Genomic DNA, 14,474 nt, shown 5'->3' with positions numbered 1-14,474 from the left:
CCCGCGCCCCGCCGGGCTGCAGCGCCCGCCCCTCAGGACTCAGGGCACCCCCCCCACCGCGCGCGCGCCCCGCTCCGCCCAGCCCAGCGCCGCCTGGCTCGCGCAAAGCCGCGCCCCCACGGCGCTCGCGCGTCGACCCCTACGAGCCGCTCGGCTTCCCGGCGTGTCTCCTCCTCACCCGCCGGCTCTGATCCGAACCACCTTTGCGACTCCTGCATGCCCCCAACTTCCCTCAGGTCCACACCCGGCACCTGTCGGCGCCCCACCTTGTCCTTGCCCAGTCCCAGTCTGAGAGACCTCGCCCCGTTCCGTGCACCCTTGGCAACTCCTGTGTGCCTCCTCCTGACCCCTGGCCGCCCCTCCGCACCTCTTAGTTACGGGATGTCACCTCTCCCACCAAGACCCTCTCCTCACGCCTCGCCCCTCACCCACACCAGGCCCTGTCCTGCCCGGCCCAGCCGGACCGACTGCGCCTGCCCGGTGCCCCTCCCAACCCCTGCGCCTTCCTCCGCGTGACTCCCACTTGTTGCCCACTCGCCGCCACCCGTGCCCCTCCGCTCTCCTGGGTCACCAGACGCTCCTCTTCTCCTACTCTACCCTGCAGCACGCAGTTTCCTCCCCGCCCTTCTCTCCTGGGCTGCCGGGCAACTCTTCTCCCTTGCTTTCTCACGCTAATTGTTAAGGTATGTTTATCTGCGTAGAAACACCGTCGGTGACAATTAGCCAAAAGGGCCTTCCCCCGCATTTCACAGGAGAGGAAACCCAGTTGAAACTGAGTGAGGTGATCCAGTCACACGTCTATTGAGGGGTGTCTCTTACCTCCCAGGACCACTTTAAGATTCAAAAGTAGCTACTATTTTTACCCAGCAGAGCCTAAAAGTACTGGCTTCTCCTCAGGCAATGCATTGATTCTATAAACATTTATTCAGTGCCTCCTTTGTGCCAGATCTTGTTTTAAGGGGTCTGCAGAATGCTGTGGTAAGCAAGCACTAAATTTCTGCTCCTTAGAGTTTAAAGTGTAGTGGTGGAGGCGGATCATAACAAGGAAATGGATAAATGAACAAGGTGATTTGAGATAGTACTATGAAGAAAATAAAATCGATTGCGTGGAGGGTGGGTGTTTTACATCAATCAGTAAAGCTTTGAAGAAATATCGTTTGCTCTTCGTACTGAATGGAAAATTGGAGTGAGAGGGACAAAGGCAAGGAGAAAAGGTCCCAAAATGGAATGTTTGGCATGTTCCAGGAATAGAAACACAAGACCAAACATTTGGTGCCCACTTCCTCTATAAAATGGGCCTGGAAGACTAGTATGGAGTTGTTAAAATATTGTGTGTAAAGTACAGTGCCGGCTACAGGGTGTGTTCAATATTACATTAAAGTTAGCTATTATTAATATCATTTCTTTGTGGTAGGATACTGATAAAGCAGAGAGAAGGCTCTGTGAAAATAAACACAGTATCATCCTCCTCACAGATTGCCAAATGAGTAGCCCAATTTAAAAGTTAGAAATTATTTCAGAGAGGGGTGATGAGGGAAAGCGTACTCCCCAGTGAATCTGAGCTGGGTGAATGGATGGGGGGATTTAATAAGTAGACAGCACTGTACTTAAAAAGAAATTCAGCAGCTCATACATGTTTATTAGAAAGAGTGAAAATAAATGAGTTAAACATTCAACTCACATAGTTAGAAAAAGGACATCAAAATAACCCATGGAAAGCAAAGGAAGGGATTAAGTAAAGAAAACATAAATGAAAGGATCAGAAAACTTAAGAAATACAACTAACAAAACAAGGAAAAGGTCTGGACAAGTACCAGTTACAAAACACTAGAGATCCTGAAAGTGTATAGAGAGTCCTTCCAGTCTCCAAAGCTGGGAACATTTGTGGTTTTAGCTTCAAAAGAGATCTGAAAGAAAGTCTTGGGGATATTTGGCTTAGAAAGAACACAAACAAACAAAACAGCTGAGGAATCATCCGCTGGGGAGAAAAGTTGAGTGTTGTGGTCATATCATTAGGCCCCACGAAATGCCACCTAACTGCAGCTTTGCTAAAGTTTGTTGATTACGAAGGAGAAATGAGTAAGTTAACTGCCAGACTGGGAAATCTCCTGGCAGCTGGACTTAGCACAGTCACTTGGCAATGTATTCGCATTTGTATGGGCTGGTTCTTCACCCTTGAACTTGCCCCAGTGGTAAAGACACTGAGCTCAAGTAATACATTCGTATGTCAGAAAGTGTGAGTCGAAAAGAGACTTAATAAGTGCTTATATGTTGGGGCTTGCCCTCTAGGACTCCTGAAGAAGCCAGGATCTGAAGAAGCCTGAGCGATGACCATGTGGAGGGAGGCCCAGCTGTCCGAGTCCGTCCAGGCTTCCAGCTGCTGCCCGTTGTAGCCACAGGAGTGAACCCAGGGGTAGGTGGATTAGAGAATGGAAAAGGAGTTTCTCCTTGAGCTACTAGGAGAATAGAACTGTCATTGACTGCGATTGGAAAGACTGTAAGAGAAACATGTTTGGGGAGAATATCAGTGTTGTTTTTGGATAAGTTGGAGATGCCTTTGGGACACCCAGAGGAGTTGATAAGGAAGCAATTAGATGTACAGATTTTGAGTATGTAGTAGAAGTCCAGGCTGGAGAGACAAAATTTGGAAGTTCTTGGTCTATTTTATTTGAAATCATAAGATACTACCAAGTCACTTAGGGAGTTTAGACAAGAGAAGAAAAGGTCTAAAATCTCAGTTCTGGGGTTCTCTAACATTTAGAGGATGAGGAGGAAATACTGAAGGAGCCTGGGAGGAGAGGCAGGTTAATTAGGAAGAAAACGGGTGCATGTGGTGTCTTGGAAGTTGATGGAATGTTGTTTCAAGGAGCGAGTGATTGAATGAGTCATTTTGCTGATAAGACTGACTGAAGTTATCTCTAATTGTAAAAAAATTAAAAACCTGTGAAATAGATTATTTTTCATTTACAATGTTCATTTGAAAAAAATTGGAGGATAGTTTTGTCCCAAATCCTGTGGGTATTCAGCAAGTGAATTAGAAATTTCAAAAAATACTAGAAATATAGAGAATGCTTCCTCGGAGAAACTTCTGGGAATAGAATTCAGACTGTCCAGAACAAAGATATTAGAGGAAAAAGAAAGACGATCTAGACAGAAGTAGGGGAACAGAACAGAGTAGGCAGAAATCAGAAAATGCAAGGCAGTATTTGTTAACACTGCAAAAGCAACAGAAGAGGGAGCCTTAGAGCTGAGATAGTTTTATTATAATGTTCATTTGAAAGGATAAATGAGTGAGAAAAAGCTCTGAAAAAGAAGAAAAAGAGGATCTAGTCCTATCAGTTATTAAAACATTATAAAGGCTATATAATAAGAAGATGGTATTGGGACCTGAATACATAGATCAATAAAACAGAATAAAAAATCCAAAAATAAACCTGATTGCATCTGAAAGTTTAATATGTGATAAAGGTGCTCATGGAGGTACAAGACCTTTATAAATAGTGTGGGGGTAAGTAGATAGCCAGTGGAGAAAGATACAAGCATATCTGTTTATTCATGCAAGGTGAATTCCAAATAGATCAAAAATTTACATTTTTTAAAGAAATAAAACTATATAAATACTAGTACAAAGCACAAGTGACTTCCTGTACAATCAAGGAACTGCGGAAATTTTCCTAATTAACTTAAAATCCAGAGACAATAAAGGAAAAGACTGAAACTTGGACTCTCCAAAACAACAGCAACAGTAAAACTTTTGCATAGCAAAACACATCATAAGCAAAATAAAAAGACAGATTACAAACTAGGAAAAACACTTCCAATTTATAGTATAGACAAAGGAATAATGTCTAGAGGTGTGTTCTGGAGAGGAAGGTGAGAAGGAGCCCTCATCCATGTGCCCATGGTGTAAGTACTTCCACCACAGCAGATTTTTAAATTGCCGAGATGACATCAACTGTATCAATGTAACATCACCTGGCTCACAAAATTCCTGAAAATTTAACAATCAGCATTTGTTCAGTTAGTCCTCACCAGCTCCTGCACTTCACTGTGAATATCTCTAGTATATAAAATATTTCAAAAGATGGAGAAGAAAAGGAAAACCATCCTGTGAAAAATAGGCAAGAGTTATAAACACACAGTACACATACCACACACATGAAGAAATGAAAATAAAGGGCTCTTAAATATATGAAAAGATGTTCAATCATACTTATGCTAAAGGAAGTGCAAATTAAAACTAAAACTACAGTGAGACAGTATTTCTCAACTATCAGATTGGTAAAAATCTAAGTTTGACAACCATAATGTGTTGACAAGGTAGGAGGAAACAGGCACTCGTATTTTGCTGGTGGGAATGCAAAAATTGTACAATCTATGGGGAGAGTGATTTGGCAATATATAGCAAAATCTCATGTGCGTGCACCTGTCGATTCAGAAATCCCATTTCTAGGAATCTATCCTAAAGATACAGTGGCAAAAATACGAAAAGATGTAGACATAAGGTTATTCATTGAACACTGTTTTTAATAGTAAAAGACTAGGAACAACCCCCAGTATCCTTCCTTCATAGAATGGCCAAATAAATGAGTCTGCTCACATACTGAAACACTACAGCTGTAAAAACAAATGAGAAATATCTCTATATACTGCTGTGGCATGATTGCCAGTGAAAAAAAGCAAGAAGGCAAAACTGAAGGTAACATGCTACCATTTAAGCAGAGGGAGAGGAAGATATCAATATATCTTTCTATTTTAGAAAAATAGATAAAATAAAAACAAAACACAAATTAAAATTTTTATTTTATTTAAACAAACAAACAAACAAAACCCTGATTACCTCTAGGGGAAGGAAGGGAGGGGCAGAAGGACAGGGATGGAGGTCAGATGTCTCTAACTGTGCTTTGGTTTATACATGTGACTTTGTTAACTACGTAACAAGACTTAATTTTAAAAAATATTTCCAAAACCAAGCCTTAAAAGTCAAAGGCAAAATGTAACAGTTGAATCTGGTTGTGTAGTGACCTGGTTCTGTCTATTTTTATAAATTGCTGCTGCTCTTTGAATAGCCTGCAGAAATCTGAGTCTTCCTTTGCTACTGAGGTAACGCGTGTTCTGAAGTTTTGTCTTGGAATTTTCCATACCCTCTCACATATCTAACTTCGCAAACCTGCTGGGTGACAAATCCCATAACTTTGGCTGGAACATACTTCCTCACCATTTTCTCCTAGCCTGAGGCACTGCTTGTCCTTTGAAACAAAGCTGCTCCCATCAGAGCACTGACTTCCCTCCAGAAAGGAGACACTGGATTATTCCCCTAATAACACCTCTTCAGTTCTGAAGCTGTGGTCCATCCAGGGTATTTCTGTTCCAGGGCCTGGGGATAGTGTAATCATATACCCGTGAGGGTAATAATCCTTCTTGAAATCCACGAGTTTCCTGGGTCACAGGATTTGGAGATGCATACAGCTAAATTTGACTTTCACAAGCTGAGGGACCTTGAGCAAAATAACTGACCTCTCCTAGCTTCAGTCACCTCAAGTATGAATAGGGGGAGGGTAATACCAATCCTGTGGGGTCATTGAAATTTAAACAGGATTATGAATGTAAAGCACCAGGTATATGCTAACTGCTGCTTCTCTTGTCCTTACTCTGCTTCCCTCCTCTTCTTCCTTCCCACCTGCTTTTCAGTCTTCCTTCCACTTCCTTTCTTCATTAAACAGAATGAACTAGACTAGGAAACTTTTAAGTTTTTTCTCAAACACTGAGATCCTTGGAAATATTGATGAAGTACAATGCATTTAGATGGGGGCTTAGCCACTGGAATTAGAAATTCAGAAAAATGTAGTAGAAGTGTAGGTGTTGAGGTGAATGGTGATTTTAAGTAGAGTTTAGGCGCTAACGCACAGAGGAACAGGTTGCTTGGTGGAACTCCTTTAAAGTCTCAATAATATTATAAATTCTGCAGATTTGTCCAAGGGAGGGAAGGAAGTAGGGAAGTGAGAGAAAGACAGAAGGAAAGAGAAAAATTGGAAAATAAGGAGGAAGTTAAAATTAAAAACTCAAGTAACAGCAAGTGTTGGTAAAGATGTGGAGAAATCAGAATTTTCGTGCACTGCTGGTGGAAATAGAAAATGATGCAGTCACTTTGTAAAATAGCCTGACAATTTCTCAAACAAACAAACATAGAGTTATCATATAAGCCAATTCTACTCCTAGGTGTACACTCAAGAATACAAGTACAAGTCCAGAATAGGGAAACTCATAGAGACAGGAATATGGGGACAGGGAGGATAAGGTGGTAATGACTAAAGGGTACAGAGTTTCTTTTTGAGGCCTGGAAATGTTCTAAAATGGACTGTGGTGATAGTTGCACACATTTGTGAATATACCACAAACCACTGAATTGCACACTTTAAATGAGTGAATTGTGTGATGTTTGAAATATATCTCAATAAAGCTGTTTAAAAATCAATTAATATAATTTACCTTATTAACAGATTAAAAAGAAAAACCACATGATTATCTCAGTAGATGCAGAAAAATCATTTTACACAATTCAACACCCATTTATGATTAAAAACTCAGAAAAATAGAAATAGATGGGAAATAGAAATAGAAAAATCTCAATCTGATAAAGGGGATCTATAAAAAAACCTAACCAACATCTCAGTTAATGGTGAATGTAGTCTCCCAAAAGTGGGAACAAGACAAAGGTATCTGCTCTCATTAGGTCTCTTTAACATTATTCTGGAGGGCCTAGCCAGTGCAATGAGGCAAGGAAGATTGGAAAGGAAGAAACAAAACTGTCTTATTCACAAATGAGCATGTATGTAGAAAATCCTAAGGAATCTACAGAAAAGCTACCAGAACTAATGAGTTCCAGAGTCAAAGTCAAATACAAAGCAAAATTGGTATTTCTGCGGACTAGCAACAAGCAATTGCAAATAAAAAGGTTTTAAAATGCCAAAAAAAATATTTGGGGTAAATCTAACAGATTGAATGCAAAACTGAATACTGAAAACTACAAAACATTTCTGAGAAAAATTATAGAAGATCTAAACAAATGGAGAGATATACCATGTTTATGCATTGAAACACTCAGTTTTGTTACAATCTCTGTTTTCTCCCAAATCTTCTATACATATAGTCTCAATCACAATCTCAGCAGGGATTTTTTTTTTATAAAAATTGACAAGCTGATTCTAAAGTTTGAAAAAATAAAACGAATCTAGATTAGCCAAAACAATCTCGAGAAAGAATAAAAATGGAGAACTTTACCTTATTTCAAGACTTATTAAAAGGCTACAGCATTTAAGAGAGTGGTGTTGATGTAAAGATACATACATGGATCAATGGAACAGAATAGAGCCCAGAAATACTCATACAGAGGATTTTTGACAAAGGAGAAAAATGCAGTCTTTTTAACACTGTTGCTGGAATAATAAGTTACCCATGTGGAAAAACATGAACTCAGTTCTTACCTCACATCATATGCCATGATTAACTCAAATGGATTATTGACCTCCATGTAGAAGTTAAAAATTATAAAACTTCTACACAAAACCTAGGAGAAAATCTTTGTGGGTTTTATTCAGGCAAAGATTTCTTTGATGGGACACAAAAAGCATGAGCCATGGAAGGAAACTATGATTAACTGGACTTTATCAAAATTAAAAACTTACGCCCTTTGAAAGACAATGTTTAGAGAATGTAGAGGCAAAGCACAGACCGGAAGAAAATCTTGGCAAAATATATATTTAATAAAAGGCTTGTATCTAGGATATTAACTCAATAATAATAAAACATACAAGCTGATTACAAAATGAGCAAAAAACTTAAATAAATACTTCATCAAAGAAGATATATGATTTAAAAATAGGCACATGAAAAGATGCTTAATATCACTGGTCATCAGGAAAGTGTAAAATAAGACCATGATGAGATACCAGTGTATCCCACCAGAACAGCTAAAATTTTAAAAACCAGGTCATACCAAATATTGAAGAGGACGTGGGGCAACTACAACTCACATAAATTGCTGATGTGAATGCAAAATGGTGCAATCACTCTGGAAAACAGTGTGGCAGTTTCTTGTAATGTTAAACGCACACCTACCATAAAACCAAGCAATCCCTCTGCTAGGTATTTAGTCAAGAGAAATGTAAACATATTTCCAGTATTAATCTGCCTGAGTGCCATAACAAGATACCATAGTGGTCAAGAGGCTTAAGTGTTTACCTTCTTACAGCTCTGAAGCCTGGAAGTCCAAAGTCAAGGCGTCATCAGGAGTAGTGTCTAGTAAGAGCTCTCCTTCTGGGTTGCAGATGGCCACTTTTCTCACTGCGTCCTCACATGGCCTCCTTCCTGTGTGTGTGTGTGCCATCCTCATGGCTGTGAGGCAGTGATTTTCTTTTTTTTGCATTTTTCTGTTTCATTTGAAAACAAAATTAATAAGCATATATAATTTTTACCCTCAAAATCATCTTAAAAAACAAATACCACTTAATATAACATCACCTTTGGAAAAAAAGAACAGTGGATTCTTATCAGCTTATTTTTAGCTTTATTTAAGTATAAATAACATCATCTTTTTATTATTCATGTAAAATAATTCCTTTTGATTCAATTAGCATTTACTGGTATTTTAGGACTATAGCAGTGAACAAAACAAAGCCCCTGTACTCATGGAGTTTTCCTTCTCGTTGCTGGGAGGGGAAGAGGATAGTCATGAAATGAGTGTTGTGAAAAAAATAAAGCCTAATAATAATAAGGCAGCAAATGAAAATTTAATTCTGCAGACAATTCTTTTAAATGTCAATATTTGCAATCTCTGTCTCATCAAATACTCTCTACAGCAGAATGAGGGGACAGAGAATGAAGTGCACATTAGAGGAGCTGGGTCTCAGTCCTCCGTTCAAACACTAATTGGCCCAGAAGACATCGTCAGGTACGTGAGGTTTCTGAGCCTCCCTCTCTCTGAGCAAAATGGAGATCATGCTTGTTCCAGAGCTGGTGATGAGGCTCTTACTTAGTCCCTTAGTGATGGCTTTATCATTATGTAAATGAAGACTCTGTCTGCAAGGAATCTTTTTAGGCAAATCTTGTGATTTGAAATTGAAATTCTTTCTCCTCTCCATTTTTGGTTCAAGGTTTTAAAGATTGCCATTAAAAGACAAACATCCTTCAAGATAGCACAATTAAGAATAATACTACCTAAAATATATTTATTACAAAATGTATTTATTAAAAAATAACTTTTTAATTACTCAAGTTAGTCCTAGCAGCAGAACTGTGATGCCTCAGGGGCACAAGTGAGATTGGGGTGCTTTTAAAGAAAACCCCTAGACAGAAAAGTGAATGGAAGGACTCAGGACAAACCCTGCTGTCTTTGCAGTTTTGGTTTGGGCTTGCTGTTCACTTATCCAGAAAACAGCACAGGATAGGCAGATAAGCAGGTGAAGAATATTTCTCAGCAAGCACTAATTGACGAGCTAAAAAAGGAAAAATACTAACTCTGTTAGAATCAAATCTGTCCAAAATATCTCACGAGTTTCCTCCAGGAAAGGCCCACAGTATGGAGGGCGCCCTGCAATGGGATAAGAAATTATCCCAGGTCAGGTGGAGAATTCTAAGCTGCTCTGAAGATCCTGTGCCCAGACTGAAGCCAAATTGACAGATGGGAGAGTGGCTCAAAGGAAACCAGGAGGCAAGTCGTAAAGCTACCGTTGGAGGGAACCTGAGATACGATGAAACCTAGTGATGCCTGAGGCTCTGAATTACCCCTCTGGGTGAGGCTGCCTCTCAGTGATGTGTTGCAGTTCCTGAGACGCACAGAAGGAGGCGCCATTCCTGTCTTACTCCTACTATGCCAACCCCCCAGTAATGGAGCTCCTAGTGATGGGGCTTAACAGTTATATTTCACTTTACTGTTTTGAGAGCACTTTCTCCTTTGGTCTTTTCAACTAGGTAATGATTAGGGGCTGGTCCTATTATCTCTATTTTACAGATGAAAACTGGGAGGCAGCCAGTTTGAGTATTCAGTGTCAGACAATTAGTAGGCAGTGCTAGTCTTCTGACTCCTGACCCAGTGCTCTTCCCACTCTGCTGTCCAGACTAAAGCAAGACTGTCGGTTACAACTGAGAAGTGGACAAAGACCCAAGAGCTACTGACAAAGGGAAAGAAGACCAGCTCCAACAGACATTCCACATAGAGAATGGCTTTGGGAAAACAGCTGCTCTTGTAGGGTTGGAGGTCAAGTTGAGAGCTCACTCCTAGGTTTCAAACATACAATTAAATTTAGCTTTGTTGGGTCATTCTGTGGTCAGGGCCGTAAGTTGAGCTTGGTCATCCCGAGATGATTCTAACTTGTGCCAAGATTCTGACCTCATTAGACAAAACAGTCGCCATGTTTTCGTGTACTTCTAGCATCTAGCACAGTGCCTGGCACAAAGTAGGCACATAATGAATGTGTTCTAAACGAGAGAGTGAAAGGAGCACATTGGTCAAGGCAACACAAGAATAAAGTGAATATTCAGCTACTGCGATTCCGGTTACCAGCAGGTGGCGCTGTGTCAATACAAATGCTGTTGCGTGAGGAGGAGGAGGAAGACGGGAAATTTTGTTTTACAGGAATTCACGACTCAACTGCTGCGTAATTGAATTTATTTTTTTCTACGCACTTGGTCTACCATTGTCCCACTTGCATGAATAAGTTGATTTCTGAAGGCTTAAAGACTTAAACAAGGAAAACAAGTGGAAAGAGGCTGGTCACAGAAGAGAGGTGAGCAGGTAATGAAGGAGATGGGAAGGATATTCTAATTACCCCTATTTCCACTCTCATGATGGAAAGCTGCTCCCAGCGAACACTAAGTGTTGTGAAATTATCCAAAGCATTCAAAAGAATAAGCCATTTCAGCGAGAGGGTGGAGCCATCCTGTAATTTCTGTTAATCAGCCACTGTTTCCTATACAGACTGTCAAATGCTTCTGTGAAAAACCTTTTATGATCGCCTCCTACACAATACAAAGTCTGAAAGCCCGAGTATTCCTCCTGGGCTGGATGCTTTATTCTCCTGAGATGTTGGAAGTGAGCCTCAGTCTAGTCCTGGGGCCCCAGAGACCACTTTTCCTCTCCCTTCAGTACCCCTCCCCCGCCCCCCAGGGGCATCTATGTGCAAACAACTGATAGGGCTGGCGTGAGGCAATGGGGAGACTATCTGGCAGAACCAGGGCTAGAGGCTGAGCTGTTTTCCTCCCAGCACTGGAGTTTTTAGCCAGAGGCCCTCTGGAGGCAAGGGGGGAGGGAGTTCCCAGCATTTTGCAAAGAAGGGGAGCTATAGACACAAAGAAGGAGAAGCAAAACCCCTGCTCTCAGCACAGTCTCGGTATTATGGGAAGGCACAATTTAAAGGCAAATCAGGGACATACTTGGTTAAAAGAACTTTCAAGTGCTGAATGACCCAGTATAAACTAGATAGAACTGCTTAAAAGTAATGAGAGAAGATACAGTTTCCCATTCCTTTTCTTTTTATTCCTTGTACAGTCAAGTTCAAAAGTCATTGACGGTTTGGGAAGGGTCAAGCAAATTGGGACTTTCTGGCCGGCTCCTGGTCTCAGCAGCAGGCAAAGGCATCCTCCAAGCTGCCCCACGTGGGTTTGGTTGTCCTCATGATGAGAGGTTGGCCCACAACTACCAGTGGTTGGGGTCAGTAGCCAGGCTCTTGGAGAGCACCAAGCAGTAGTGTGTCAAGTGGTAGATGTTCTTGTCTTTGTTCAATGTCCCCTCCCCCAACCTGCGAGGAGGGGCTTCTCTGGGCCCAAGGGAGCTAGCTGTTCCCTGGAAACAGGAGAGATGAGTCTGCCCCAGCTGCTGGCAGCACAGATGATCTCTGTTCAGACCAAGCCCTGAACCTCAGAGAATGAGTTTTACACATTCTGGGCAGCCTGACTGATCAAAGCAACAGCACTAGCAGTAATATCTGTCTCCAGGAAGTCAGGGGCCTTGCCCTGGTGGTTGAGGTGAGAGTAGCCAGCTAGGGGCACATTCCAGGGGCCTCACAACACACTTTACAACAGAGGAGGCAAATCTGGCTGGTGTTGTCCAGGGAGGGTTGCCTGGAGTGGGGCAGGAAGTCATCCAGCCAGAGGCCCTATTCCCAGGGTGCAGGCTCTGGCCAACAGCGCTGGACTGGACAGGATGCCAGGACTCAGCGTCAGGATGGCTGTGGACCAGGGAGGGGCTGACCTTGCCTCTCTCTGCTCATAACGGGGAGGCCACATCCTCCAGATCAGAGAGAGGCAAATCTATTTCCACTTGATCAACAGGGGATCAACAGTGTATTCTTTCTGCCTAGCACAATGCCTGGCACAGAGCAGGGACAGTGCTTCCTGCTGGAAGGGATCCTACCCTTGGAAGGATGTGAGGGAGGAGCTCCCCTTCTTCCTCTCTCACAGATAGTCTAGAGGGGGTGATCCTGCTGGATGGGTGAGTCTTCAGAAGAAATCCCCTCCCCTCAAGCCAGGGGAGGGTTAGGAGCAGGTGCTGCTGGGGAAGAGCTTTGACCAGACTCTTCCTAGTGGGAGGCTGTAGAAGATAAACTCACGAGGCCAAGGTCAAAGCTGCTCTGGGCTGTGTCCCCAGCTGGGATGGGGATCAGCCACTGGGAGCCCAGAGGATTAAGCTCCCTGTGGGAGAGCTGGGTTTAAGGAATGGGGTCATGGGAGCCTGTTCTCTGGTGGCTGTTACTATTGTGATCCCGGGAGTGGTTCCTCCATCTTCTTAGATGGCTGATTAGGTCAAATATGGAATTCCTGATTTCAGTCCCCAAATCCACTCTTCTCTTATATTCCTCACCTCAGAACTGGCACCACCATCTACTAAATTGTTTAAACCAGACAGCTGGATGTTATCTTTGATTTAGCCCTTCCACTTCCCCTTCATATCAAATCTATTAGCAAGTCCTATTATTTCTACTTCTTAAATATATCTTCAATATGACCACTTCCCTCTCTCCACTGCCACCACAATGATCCAAACCATTGTCATCTGCTGCCCAGACAATGGGAAAAACCTCTTTGTTGGTTTCCCCACTTCTTCTTTCAGCCCCCTCCCCCAATCTACAGATTACTCACCAACCCGTAGACCCTCCCTGTGATTCTTGGGCTCCCTGCTTGGTTCCTTCAGAGCAGTTGTCCCAAGTTATATGTTTATCTTGTGGCTCACTTTATTGTCCATCTGCCCAACTAGATCATGGCACTGTGGGACAGGGAATCTTGTCTGTTAAGTGCATCACTGTATCCTTTCTGCCTAGCACAATGCCTGGTACAGAGTAGATAAATAGTTTTAAGATGAATGACATTAGACTAAATTGTTTGTACTTTAATCAAGAAACAATGAGGGGCTATCACACATTTCAGAAAAAGGACTTGATAAAACATAAGGACGTGTTAGGGTCTGTAATGGAGGCAGCTGGATGGACATTAATTTGAATTATCCTTACTAACATCTTTTCAGTGGGTGAGGCCTAATGTAGTAGCATAACGTTCAAGAGGAAGGGATAGAATTCTAGAGACAGTTCAAAGAATAATTTCTTTTTTTCCCAGTTTTACTGAGAAATAATTGACACATCACTGTATAATTTTAAGATGTACAGCATGATGATTTAATTTATGTTTGTTGTGAAATGATTACCACACTAGGTATGGCTAACATCCATCTTCTCATAGGGATACAATAAAAATAAAAGAAAGAAAAAAAGAATAAAAGGAAAAGTTCTCCTTGTGATGAGATAAAGGAAGAATTTCCATCTTCGTGAATATGTTGGGAAGAAAAGAGAGAGGCATTGATGTTGTAAATAAGTCTGGTGAACCAGAAAAATAACATTACTTCATCTCTTAAAAAAAAAAAGGAATGTCATGACTAGGAAAAACCTCAGATTTGAGTGGAAGATGAATTCAATTTTTAGACATGTTGAGTTTGAAACGACTATGAATATTTCTTATGGGCCATTGAAAACAGCTGAACTGGGAAACTTCTTTGATAGTTTGGTCAGCCATGAAGTAATCATGGGGTTTATTCAAGTTAAGGAATTGTAATAAATTCTATAATTCTAGCAGAAAGGAAAGAGTTAAAGCTCTAACATTCTGAATCCTGTGTTTAAGGACACAGACAAATAATTTTGCACCATAATTTTGTTACATCAAACACAATTATTAATAGGTATGCCTTTGTCTATTGAATATGGAAAGATTTTATTGTATAAGTACTTGTCATACATGATTTAATTTCTACTTATGTATATTTTTTCATGTTTTCCAAATTTTCCCACAGCACACGGTATTTTATAATTTAGGGAAAAAGTAGGAAACATTTTTTAATAAAAAAGTAGACTCAGTGTGTGAAACTTCTGAATGAATATCTTTTGGGTAAGCACTTGCCTTTACCCACCAAACATATATAAGCACAGAAGTTA

The 14,474-nt window shown here is 41.3% G+C and overlaps 1 protein-coding gene across 1 annotated transcript in view; it reads left to right on the top strand.

Annotated features, from left to right (window-relative positions):
* Positions 1 to 471: 471 nt before the first annotated feature.
* The window catches only part of RCL1 (RNA terminal phosphate cyclase like 1), a 104,540-nt gene continuing 90,537 nt past the window's right edge, over positions 472 to 14,474 (top strand). The window contains exons 1-2 of the mRNA XM_031449768.2: positions 472 to 683; positions 2,290 to 2,413. The gene's annotated coding sequence lies outside the window, so the exon portion shown is untranslated. The remainder of the gene's footprint in view (positions 684 to 2,289; positions 2,414 to 14,474) is intronic.

This window comes from Camelus dromedarius, chromosome 10 (assembly GCF_036321535.1).
Source record: "Camelus dromedarius isolate mCamDro1 chromosome 10, mCamDro1.pat, whole genome shotgun sequence".
Lineage (NCBI taxonomy): Eukaryota > Metazoa > Chordata > Mammalia > Artiodactyla > Camelidae > Camelus > Camelus dromedarius.
This window is presented reverse-complemented; position numbering and strand designations above follow the sequence as displayed.